The sequence below is a fragment of the Prionailurus viverrinus genome, chromosome D1 (assembly GCF_022837055.1).
Source record: "Prionailurus viverrinus isolate Anna chromosome D1, UM_Priviv_1.0, whole genome shotgun sequence".
NCBI classification, from domain to species: Eukaryota; Metazoa; Chordata; class Mammalia; order Carnivora; family Felidae; genus Prionailurus; species Prionailurus viverrinus.
In genome coordinates this window covers 107,825,386-107,836,878 of record NC_062570.1, presented here as the reverse complement: position 1 = coordinate 107,836,878, position 11,493 = coordinate 107,825,386, and the positions used below count along the sequence as shown (strand labels likewise).

Genomic DNA, 11,493 nt, shown 5'->3' with positions numbered 1-11,493 from the left:
TCCTTTTGCGGCTTCTAGAGGCAGCCTGCTCTCCTTGCCTGGTGGCCCCTTCCTCCATGTGGGGTCCTCACATCTCTCTCTTCTCCCCTCACGAGGTCTAGGGGCCCGTGTGATCACACCGAGCCAGTGTGGACAATCCGGGTTCATCTCCCTGTCAACAGCCGCTGACTAGCACCTGGCACCCCTCTTTGCCACATAACCTAACACTCGCAGGCTCTGGGGACCGGGACACAGACATCTTGGAGGGACCTTATTCTGCCTACTGTGCCGCCCCTCCCGCCACAGCCCTGCACCACTTCGTGCTCCGGGCCCGCCACGTTTGCCCCCTCTGCCGTCTCTGACCAGGCCTCGTCCCACACCCTGCACCGGTGGCCTGGCGAGCAGCAGCGGCTGCCTGTCCGTGGGCAGGCTCAAGCTGACTGGGAGACCCCCTTCCAGGACCACCGCCAGTTCTCCAGCTGGTTCACGGGCCTAAGTTCAGAATGTGCACCCCCCCCTCCGCCCCCCGGAGCCACATACCGCTTCAGCCATCAGCGGGCTGGCCCTCACAGAAGGGCCTTTGTGCTCCCTCTGTAGCCACCGCGCACGACAGCAGGAGAAGACGCTGTCCACCCTACACTGTGTGTCCCCCTCCACCCCCGGGCCGGCTGACCCTTACAAACCGCCCCCTGTGACCTATACGGGACCCGGCGGGAGGAGAGGGAGAGGCTGGCTGCCGGGGAGGCCTTTCCATTCTCTGAGGGCTCGGCTCCGAGCCTGTGATCCCAATTCCAGGCACCCTTGAGATGACCCAAGAGGGGCCCGGGGAGGGAGCCCAGCTGAGAACCAGATCCCCTTGGGGAGCGCGGCTCTGCATGGCAAGGCGGCTGCCGGAAGTTCCCCTGGAAGTCGGCTTCCTGGTCTGGGAGGCGCTCTGCCCCCTTTTTTTCCACTCAGGCATCTGCCCACACTGTGTAGTGCTCTCCTTCTGTGTCCCCCATGGGTCTTGGGTTACGCATCCCCCTGAGGTGGCACCAGCCCAAGTCCCTGCTCCGAGCAGGGGGCCAGCAACACCTGACTGGATGGTGAGGACGGCAACGTGAACGGCAGAGCCTGGAGCCTGCTTCGGATTCCGTGTCTCCCTCTGTCTCTCTGCCCCTCCCCTGCTCATGCTCTGTCTCTCTCACAAAAGTAAATAAACTTTAAAAAAATTTGTTTAAATAAATAAAGCTTTTGTTTTTATTTTGAAAGAGAGAGCGTGCACGCAAGTGGGAGCGGGGCAGAGAAAGAAGGAGAGAGAATCCCAAACAGGCTCTAAGCTGTCAGCGCAGAGCCTGACGCGGGTCTCAAACTCGTGAACTGTGAGATTAGGACCTGAGCTGAAATCAAGAGCCGGATGCTTAACCCACAGCCACCCAGGTGCCCCTCCACTTGTTTTTAGAACATACCCCACGATCTCCCCACTCGGGGGGCTTGGCTCGGCACTCTTTAACCCCCTCCCCACCTTGGCTTCTCAACAACCCCCCCCCCCCCAGCCCACATTCCCTTCACCCAAGCTTCTCACCCTGGACAGGTGACTTCCCCCGGGATCAGATCTTTCTCCCTGGGGAGGCCAAGACCCCATTCATTGTCTGACTCCTCCTCCCTGCTGTGCAGCCTTAGGCAAATTATATCACCTTTCTGGGCCTCCATTTCCTCATCTCTAAAATGGGGACAGTAGCAATACCTACTCCTCCCCTTCGTGGGGGAGGTATGATGCCTGTCTAAAGGTTTCTTCCCACGCCCAAGGGCAGAGCACTGTGTTTTGCACACCTCTGCAAATGAGAGTCAGGCACCTGTTTGCAGAGGCAGGAGAGGTGGCGGCAGAGTCAGGATCCCCCACCGTTGTGAGGCCGGAAGTCCTCTCCGTGAGCCCCAGTTTCTTCCTCCGTGAAGTGAGGACGATCACCCCTCCTCTATGAGGTTGTGGGTGACGTTGGGTAACAGATGTGACACCACCTGGAACCCGCGTGGCTGTATCTTTATGTGATTTTGTCAGGCTCGTCCATTCACTCATCCCTGAGGACGGACCGTTTTCCAGAAGCCATTTTCATGCATCTCTCTTCCACCTGCCTTAGGTTCCTGGGGCTGTCATAACAAAGTGCCCCAAGCTGGTGGGCTTCAAACAATAGAAATTTATGGTCTCACAGTTCTGGAAGGCAGAAGTCCAAAACCAGGAGGTCAGCAGGGCCATGCTCCGTCTGAAAGCCGCAGAGGAATCCTTCCTTCCCCTTCCTAGCTTCCGGTGCTTTTCTGGCAATCCTTGGCTTGCGCCGCATAAACCCAACCCCTGCCTTCATCACATGGCTCCTCCCTGCGTGTGTCTGTCTTCCTGTCGCCGTCTTCTTAAAAGGCCACCGGTCATGTTGGGTTGGGGGCACACCTTCTGCCACTTCATCTTAACTCCGTACATCTGCAACAACCCTATTTCCAACTGAGGTCACATTCTGAGGTCCCAAGAGTTAGGACTTGAACACATCTTTTTGCAGGGGACCCAATTCAACCTATAACACCACCCTAATAGATTACTATCTTGGTCTCCTTTGGTGGGGCTTTTTAGTGCATCAAAGTTTGTTATTTTAAAGTTTATTGGGGCACCTGGGTGGCTCAGTCAGTTGGGCGTCCAACTTTGGCCCAGGTCATGATCCCCGTGCTTTGTGGGTTCGAGCCCCCCCTCGGGCTCTGTGCTGACAGGCTCGGAGCCTAGAGTCTGCTTTGGATCCTGTGTCTCCCTCTCTCTCTGCCCCTCCCCCCCTCTGTCTCTCTGTCTCCCAAAATAAATAAACATTTTTTAAAAATGATAAAGTTTATTTATTTGAGAGAAAAAGAGAGAGCACGAGCACACAGTAGTGGGGGGGGTGGGGGGGGGCAGGGAGAGAAGGGGAGAGAGAATCCCAAGCAGGCTCCAAGCTGTCAGCGCAGAGCCCGATGTGAGGCTCATGTTCATGAACTGTGAGATCATGACTTGAGCCGAAATCAGGCTCAACCGACTGAGCCACCCAGGTGCCCCACTAAACATTTTTTAAAAATAATAAAATAAGGGATGCCTGGGTAGCTCAGTCGGTTAAGCGTCTGACTTCGGCTCAGGTCATGATCTCACGGTTCATGGGTTCAAGCCCCGCATCGGGCTCTGTGCTGACAGCTCGGAGCCTGGAGCCTCAGATTCTGTGTCTCCCTCTCTCTCTGCCTCTCCCTCTCTCTCTGCCTCTCCCCTGCTGTATGTTCTGTCTCTCTCTCAAAGTAAATAAAACCATTAAAAATTTTTTTAAAAGTAATAATAAAATACCAGCTGCCCTTGGGTTGCCCTAGTGGATTATGTCTGCTAGCCTAGCACACAGAGCCTGGCTCAGCCAGCACCCGGCTCCAGAGGTCCCCAGACCAGAAGAGGCCCATGGCGGTCAGTGCAGGGGTACTGGGACTTCAGGGCCCCCAGACCCCCTAACTCTTCAGAACTCGAACAGCAGAGGTCCCTGGAACAGTCTACACAGGCAATCCCTTCTGAGGCCGGGGCAGTCCCGGGTCATTCTCCACCATTTACAGCATCCGGGACCCTTGCGCAGGCCTTCCCAATCTCGGCCTCTCAGCTGGTCGGGCACGGGCGGCTCCTGCCTCAACCGCACACAGCGCCTCAGATCCGGCCACAGGGGGAGGGCTGCAGCCAGCGGTGTGCCAGCGTGGGGAGACACCCACAGGAGGCCAGAAGCCACACTGGATTCAGAATACGGCAGAGCAACCGCGCAAGGTTGCATGCTCAGTCTGAGAAGTCAAGGCCTCAAGGCACACAGATAGCGCTGGCAAGGGGAGGTCTGCAGTGACCGTGACAGGGAGCACTTCTAGATGCCCCTGCAAAAGGAGTTGAGAGAATTAGTGACTGAGTTGCCCAAAGGGTGTCAGCTCGGAGTCCGGTCGGCTTTGCAGGGGACACTGGGGATGGGAACACAGATGACCAGGAATATAAGCCACTTTGCACCTGACCGATGAGCTGGCCACACCCAGACAGGGGGAGACAAAGGAAACAGACAACAGATAGGGAGGGGGGTCTCGGTGATCTGAGAAGCCTTCCTAGAGGAGAGGGCCTGAGAGATTCCATAAAATAGAGAAAAAATGGAGCACAGTGAGAGGGTACAGGCACAGAGCAGGGGGAGCCGCGCAGAGCCTGGCTGTGACCTTGAGCCTGAAAGACACCGCCAGCCCGAAGCCAAGGGAAGTGGGAGACTTCATGGCAGATTCTCACTGCTCCTCCTTCTCCCAGGCAAGGAGGACATTTTAGAGCTGCCTGACACTTTCTCCCTGTCCAGACCAGGTCCACACTTCAGAGAATGCAGGCGGATTACCCCAATGTCACCCAGAACAGGATGGCAGGGTTGGGCCTGGGTCAGGACTTAAGTTTTAAGCAGTAAGTTGCATGCCCCAAGGTTGGCTGCCCTTTTTTTTTTGCCCCCATCAGGTTGACACTGAGGCAGTGGGAAGGGCGGGGTACGCAGAGCTGGGGAGAGTCTGCCTGCAGGTCCAGATATAGCCAGAAGGGGGCAGCTGAGCCCGCCCTTTGCTCCTCCAGCTCCTCCAGCGGGGCTGCAGAGGCAGTGAGCCGGCATTTCCTGCCCAGATCCCTGGAACCTGGAACCCGGGGCAGAATCTCCCCCGGCAGGGGAGGAGGAGAGGGGTCCGGTCTGGTGCTGCATTCGTTCCCCCCCGCAACCCCTTTTAGGGCAGTGGCCCTGGCTCCTGACCACCACCACCGTCCCACAGTCCATGATAGGGGGTCCTGGAGCTCCAAGGGCACTGATTGGTGAGGGGACCCACATTTTCCAAAGATCAGGATCCGCATCCTGCAAACAGATTCTGCTTTGGAATTTTTTTGTTTGTTTTTCTGTAGAGTGACAACCGAGTCAAAATATTTAACACCAGGGCTACGTGGGGAAGTCCAGGGGGTGGGGTGGGCACACCCTGGGCCAGTCATCTCCGTCCTGCTCTGCCCAGTGCCCACAAGAGCTGACTGTTCCCGGCCCCTGCCCGACAGGCCCCCACCCCCTGCCCAGCTGTCTCTCAGCACCTGCCTTCCCCACCCATACTGAGCCCGCCAACTATTTTTAAACTACTTGTCATAAATACAGTTTGCAAGAGGATAATAATAGTCCCAGCTCTTTCTCAGGGTTCCTGTGTCCCCTGCCTATTTGACCTTGGCATTTGGTGGAAGGGGTTGTAGTAATCACTGATATTCTAGGCCAGTGAGAGCACAGGCCTCCCTCACGGTGTCAAGGTCAGCAGCCTCCAGGGGCCAGGGGTACCACTCAGAGGGTTTCTCCAGTGCTGCACAAGTCCTGGTGCCAGGCACGTTTTGCTCCCAGATGCAAAGGGCATGGGAGGGGGCATGGGGTCAGATCAGAAAAGGCTCCTTTAGAGGTTCAGTGCTCTGGTGGAGTCACTCTAGGGACAAGACGAGGCTCAGGCCTGAGGACAGGGACCCTAGCAGCAGGGACCCTAGTGGAAGTGGGAGGCTCGGCAGTGGGGGCTGCAGGCAGCCTGGAGAAGGTAGAGGGCTTCTTGGGGGCTATGCAAACCTAGGGGTGTGGGGTAGTAGGATGTGGGCACCCCCAGCTCCCTGCCCAGAGACACTGTCACCAGGATTCCTGGTGGGTGGGGCTTGGGGAGGGGCTGGCAAGGTGGGTACAGGCCAAAGGGCGGGGCCTAGGAAAGCTGGGACTTGCTCAGTCAGCAACAGGGGGACTGAGGAGGTCTGGGGGCCACTGGTGGGGCACAGCAGTGGTCAAATGAGACAAGGCTTGTGGGTCAGGGTCCCTAGTTCCACAGGACTTCCCTCTGCTGGGGACTGAGAAGTGACGACACATGGGGAGTAAGGAGGCAGGCGGGTCTGGTGAGCGCTTAAGGGGCAGCGGCTTTAGGACATAGGGAGGTGACCACGAGCCAGTGACAGAGTTGGCAGGAGAAGGGAAGGCCGGGCTCCGGGCAGAAGGTCAGCTTGGGCAAGACTCAGGGAAGGCAGGGGGTGGTCAGTAGGGCCGGGGCACCGACGGCCTGACGCCCAGGGGTATCAGGTGCATGTGTCAGTGGGTCCAGGAGATCCAGATGCAAAGGACTGACACTATCCAAGTTGTTGCCTGGAGGCCTGGCCAAAGCGTGAAGCCTGGCCTTAGGAGGGGAGAGCCTCAGGAAAGAGCATCAGGGCTGAGAGCCCACAGGCTCCGTGCACCAACAAGAGATAAGAATCAAATGGGAAGGAGCCCTCTCCTAATCTCTCCTGCTCCCCCTCCTCTGGCCGCCTGCCCTTTGGTCCAGGCAGGGTAAAAAAAAAAATGTAGGATGAAATGTAGGTTAGGTCCGTCTCCTCCCCTGCCTTACAAACCAGCCTATGGGGAGTCTGTACCCCAACAGACTGTGTTGTCCCTCAAATGCCTTCTGCCAGCTCCAGCAGAGACAGGCTTCCCTAGTTCCCTTAGCTGGCCCCAGGCATTCAGGGTGAGCTGCTGGGCCCCAGTCCACACGGAGCAGCCCCTGGCCCTTCCTCCTGGTCTCTTGACCTGGGAGTCCAAGTTGGACAGGCTCCCAAATCCGGGCCTGCCATTGAATTTGTGGGGCTGCTGCTGACCTGGGCACTCATCTCCTTCCTTCAGTCTGCCAGTATCGCAAATATTTGTCAAGAGCCTCACAGCGGACAGATGACCTTTACGGAACACAGGCTGCTTTTGTTAACACATTTCACTGAGGTCCACTGCGTGCCAGGGACTGCGGGGTTGGGGCGATCCAGTGGAGGGCGGAACAGAAACCCCTGCCCCAGGAGCCCAAGTCCCAGGGGTGCACAGGACCCACTGAGAAGGTGACCTCTGGGCAGAGGCCTCAAGCAGCTGAGGGACGGCTGGGCCAGATGGCCACCAGGTGAAGAGCCTTCTGGTCAGGACGATCCGGGTCAGAATTATGAAGTGGGAACGAGGAAAGACTAGCTGGGAGAAGTTAAGAGCGTGCTCAGGGTTACACTGTGAGATGGGGCCCAGCTTCCTGCCGGGGCAGGAGAGGCCAGTGGGGGCTGAGCAGGGAATGGGGGTGGGGCAGGATGTTGTTCCAGCACCGGCTGCTGTGAGGCAAGGCGAGGCAAGGCCGGGCAGGAAGGGCTCCCAGCCACCACTGGGTGACTGTGCAGTTTCCTTTGCCAGGCTCTGAGACAAGGGGCCTTATGGCTCAGAGGGAAAAGGCCCCAGTCAAGGGTTTCCTGTAAGTAGAGAGCCAAGGTGACCCGGGAGGTCACAGCTCCGCAACTGGACCTGTGGGGAATGGAGTCAGGGTTCCGGCACATTCTCTAGTTGCCCTGCCCTTGGTGTGAACCTGAAGTAACACCCCTTTCTCGCCCTTCTCCTCTCCCTTTCACAGGAGCTCCTGCAGGAAATCTCCTGGGTCCTTTCCTGGGCTGGTGTGTGTTTGGCAACAGAGCTGAGCCGGCTTCAGAATAAGAGGGGAAGGCGGCCGTGACCGGAGAAAGGACTTGGAACCCAGGCCCTGACCCTGAGAAATCGAGATGTTGCCCAAGGGGCCCTCTCCCGTCCTCCTTCCCCCTCCAACCCTGAGCTCCTCAGTGGGCGGCCCAGGAAGGAGAAAGCTTCAGCCGCCTGCCTGCTCGGGTGGGGTGGACCCATCATCAACCAGCCCCACCCAGGGATCCAAGTTTCTCTGTTTACGACTGTTTTCCTGGAACAGCTTGTTTTGATCCAGAGAAATCTGCTGACGCACTGCCTGCTCTCCTCCCTCTGGGCAGAGGTATTTTTAGCCTTATTTGTTGAAAAAAAAAGGCAGAACCCAAGCCCCACATTTGTCCACCTCACTGTGAGACTACCTCCCCCCCCCCCATCCCCCACACAGGACAGAGATGTCCCTGTATGGCTTTCTACTGTTAAAAAACAAAATTCAACTGAGCAAGTTTAACGACCTAACTGGCTGTATTCAACGATTCAACGAGTTAGGCAGCATCCCATCTGATCCATAGAAAGGAACTCGAGGGAGCTGTGCAAAATAGATGGGTTTTACAGGCCGAGATACCGTGTGACAAGGGGGTATTAGTGAAAGGAAATGGATTGTTTCAAGCAAGATCACCTTCCTTTAGGGGGGAGAGCCAGGCAAGGCAGACTACCTCACTAGGGCTGATCTGGACATTCCTGATGGGTCTGAAGCTGCGGTTAAGTCAGGCATTAAATCTTGATGGGGCTTAGCACACATGACTCCATTTTAGCTGGGTCGTTTATTTTTACCACTGTCTTCCTCTCCACCCTCCTCAAGGACATTCCTTTCCCAAACAAAACCGGCTGTGTGGAACCGGAGGCCCGGAGACCTTCTACACGAGGATCCTCTGAAACTGCCATTTCGTCCTTGAAAATAAAGCAGGTGGACAGAGCAGCTCCAGACACGAGGGCACAAAGAACGGCCTTATGTCCTTTTGCGATGGCGAATCCTAAGCCTTGTGGAACCCGAATGCTTCGTGTTGCTAATTCCACCTACTCCTACCTTTCTGAAAAAATAAAATCTAAAGACGTTTGTTTCTGGGATTTGGGAATCTGTATGAATGAGGGCGATTCTTAGACCAGAGGTGGAGAAAAGCAAGCTTTCAGGCTGGGCCCAGGAAGCAATGACACAGTGGTGACTACCACCTCTCAGGCACCTTGTAGATAAATAAAGGGCTGACCCCACAGCCTGGTACTGTGACGCGGCAGGAAAGGAATCTGCTTGGTATTATTCACGCTGTACAGCTTTCTAAAACATTGTGACTGGCAATTCTCTCTTCCCACACTGTTCTCTCAGGCCTAGTCTCTCCAATCGACCCCTGGAAATGTTGCCAGGACAAGGCTGCGGGGGCAGATCTCGAGGAAAGGTGAGAGGCCAGAATCTTTCCCGGACGGGGGAGCTCGGCTAAGCAGCCATTGGGGAACAAGCCCGGGCTTGCCACAAACTCAGTCATCAATGCTGACGGTCACATGAGAGTCATGAGATGAGTTTTGCAAGAACCACAAGGAGGGGCCCATCTGCAGATGCCATCTCACTGAGGCTGGGGAAGAAATCTTCCGCAGTTTCCTCCCAGTTGCCAAAGGAGGCTGTCGTCAGGAAATGTTTTGTTTGGGGCTCGGGTGGTTACCCTGGGAGGAGGCTTTCCGGGACGGAGTTGGTCTAAGGAGCCATCCTCGCTTGTGGTTAACCTGACCACACAGTCCTCCTTCCACTCTATGTACTTCAGGGGGCAAGGTCTGAACGGAGGGTACAGGGGGTCTCGAGCTGTGATTCTCCCTCACCCTGGCAGCGAGATACCACCCGTCCCTTGCAAAAGCCTGACCCAGCGCTCAGGCCTGGGTCCGCCGGGCCTTGGCAGAGGGGATCGTAAGTCCAGCGGGTTCCTTTGCCTCTGCTCTAGAAGACCCACGTCGGAGGCCTGCTCTACGTGGGCAGCCAGCAGGCAGTGACCCCAAGCCATCAAACAGGCTCCCTGGGCCCCATCACAGGCTGTAAACTACCCTGGATAAATGCAGTTTTTTCCCCAAAGTCTCCCTTCTTCCCCGCCTCCCAATCCAGAAGTAAAACGGTCTTACAGCCACGCAGTTGTATACTGTTTTCTGCACTGGCAAGATTTTGATTTCATCATTTGGCAATTACTGATTTCCCCTTAATGCATTATGAAAAATCACTCAGTAGCCTATCCCAGGCGTGGTTTTCTTACGGAACACCTCAAACCGTCAGCCCCTTGGGGACAAAATAGCAAAGCCGTAACACATTCCCTACAAGCCACCACGCAGGAACATCGCGGGGCATTAACGTTTTAATCAACCTGCCCCCCAACCGTTCCTAACACAACGACCCCACGGCGGGCTTTCTCAACCAGAGAAGCTACCAGGCGCAGCTCCGCGTGCGCTTCTGCGAGGGACGGCTGGTCGCCAACAGGCGGGCAGCCCCCGCACCCCTTAGAAATGTCCCGAGTTCGGCCGCCTGGGGCCTCCGGCCGCCCCGCCCCCACCCGCGCGCCTCGGCGCTGACGTCACCGGCGCTCACGCGGCCGAGCCGCCGCCCGAGGAGTCACGCGGCCGCGCTCCGCCGCCACCGCCCGAGGTGATGCGCCCTCTGCAGAGATCCCTCCGCCGCCGCCTGGAATTTTCCAGGCGCTCTGCCGGCCCTTCTTTCGGGCTTATGCGGGGCGGGGCGACCTAAGAAGACCCGGCGTTTGCTTTGGCCCCCTCGGGAATGCGGCCCCAGCCCGCCAATTCCCCCCCCCCCCCACCCCTACTGCCCGGTCTCTCAGGGAAGGGTGTTCCTACTCCCTCGTCCTCCGAAAAGAAAAAGGGGACGCTCCCCCGCGGATTCCTCTTCCCAAATATGACCTTGAAATCTATCTTCGTGTCACGAGGCACTGCTAAAGGGGAGGCGGGGACAACTGAGGAATCCAGGTGGTGGACGCCCCGGGAGACCGAGACCCGCCCCGAGTCGTCTCCCTGGGCAAGGTCAGGGAGGGACTTTTTTTCCCCTCGCGTGGCAGTGGAGGAATCGTCCCGTTGAGCCGTGCCCCGAGTGATGCGGCCCGGGGCTATAAAAGCAAAAGTTGTGGCCTGTCCATCAGGAGTTAGCGACAGGGAGGGCCGCGGGCTTGGCCGTAGTGGTGGGGGAGGAAGTGGCCAGCTCAGGGCCTCAGGGGGCAGATGGGGGAGATGACAAGCTTAGATGAGACTCGAGGGGGGCGGGGCGTGAGACTAAGAAAGGTTAAAGAGGAAACGAGATCTTGGGGAACCTGTGGTGGGGAGAGCTGCGTTGAAGGTCCCCGCAGTGACCCAGGGGAGGACAGCCCTTTAGCCCTGGCTGTCGCTTCCTTCTGGAGAACGGGAACTTGGCCTCTAGGAGGGCACCGCTCCTGCGTGGGCCGAGCGAGCCCCGTGCCCTGGCTTGTGTGGGAGGAGGAAAGAAGTTAGAAGCAGGGGGAGAACAGGATCTCAACGCCCTTACTGGAGAGGAAGCGGAATTGGGCATTTGGCTCCCTGAGCATGATCAGGAAGGCAGGCAGTGGGGTGCAGGGCCCCAGGAGGGCTGGGAGGGCAGACCTCGAACTCGTCAATGTCAGCAGCCCCCTTTTTTTTCAGAGGGTTGTGAACCCGCGTGGGGATGAGGCCTGGTCTTGTGGATACTGAACTTAGCTTCGCGGGCCTGACAGCTCTGGCCCAGGGTGGTATGTAATTTTGGTTCGGCCTGGGACAGGGTCCAGGCCGTGCCCAGCCTGGTGAACCCCAGGTCTGGGTGTGAGGTCAGACCCTTTGTCGGAGGTAAGGGTGGTCTCAGGAGTGATTGAGGAGGTAGGGTGCCATCAAAGCGGTTACTGGTGTGGCGCCTGACGCCTGGCAGGCTGGGGCTGCTGAGGCAGGATATTTGTGTGTCTGGGGACAAAATTGACCCAAGCTTTATTTTCCAGGTGGCAGTGCTCCCCTTTGGACTTTTCCTCTAGGT

The 11,493-nt window shown here is 57.4% G+C and overlaps 1 long non-coding RNA gene across 1 annotated transcript; it reads left to right on the top strand.

Annotated features, from left to right (window-relative positions):
* The first annotated feature begins 7,124 nt into the window (after positions 1-7,124).
* LOC125176928 (uncharacterized) lies at positions 7,125-9,244 on the top strand. Its single transcript, XR_007156430.1, has 3 exons — positions 7,125-7,245; positions 7,402-7,785; positions 8,302-9,244. It is a non-coding gene; the product is annotated as an uncharacterized LOC125176928 (long non-coding RNA).
* Positions 9,245-11,493: the final 2,249 nt, after the last annotated feature.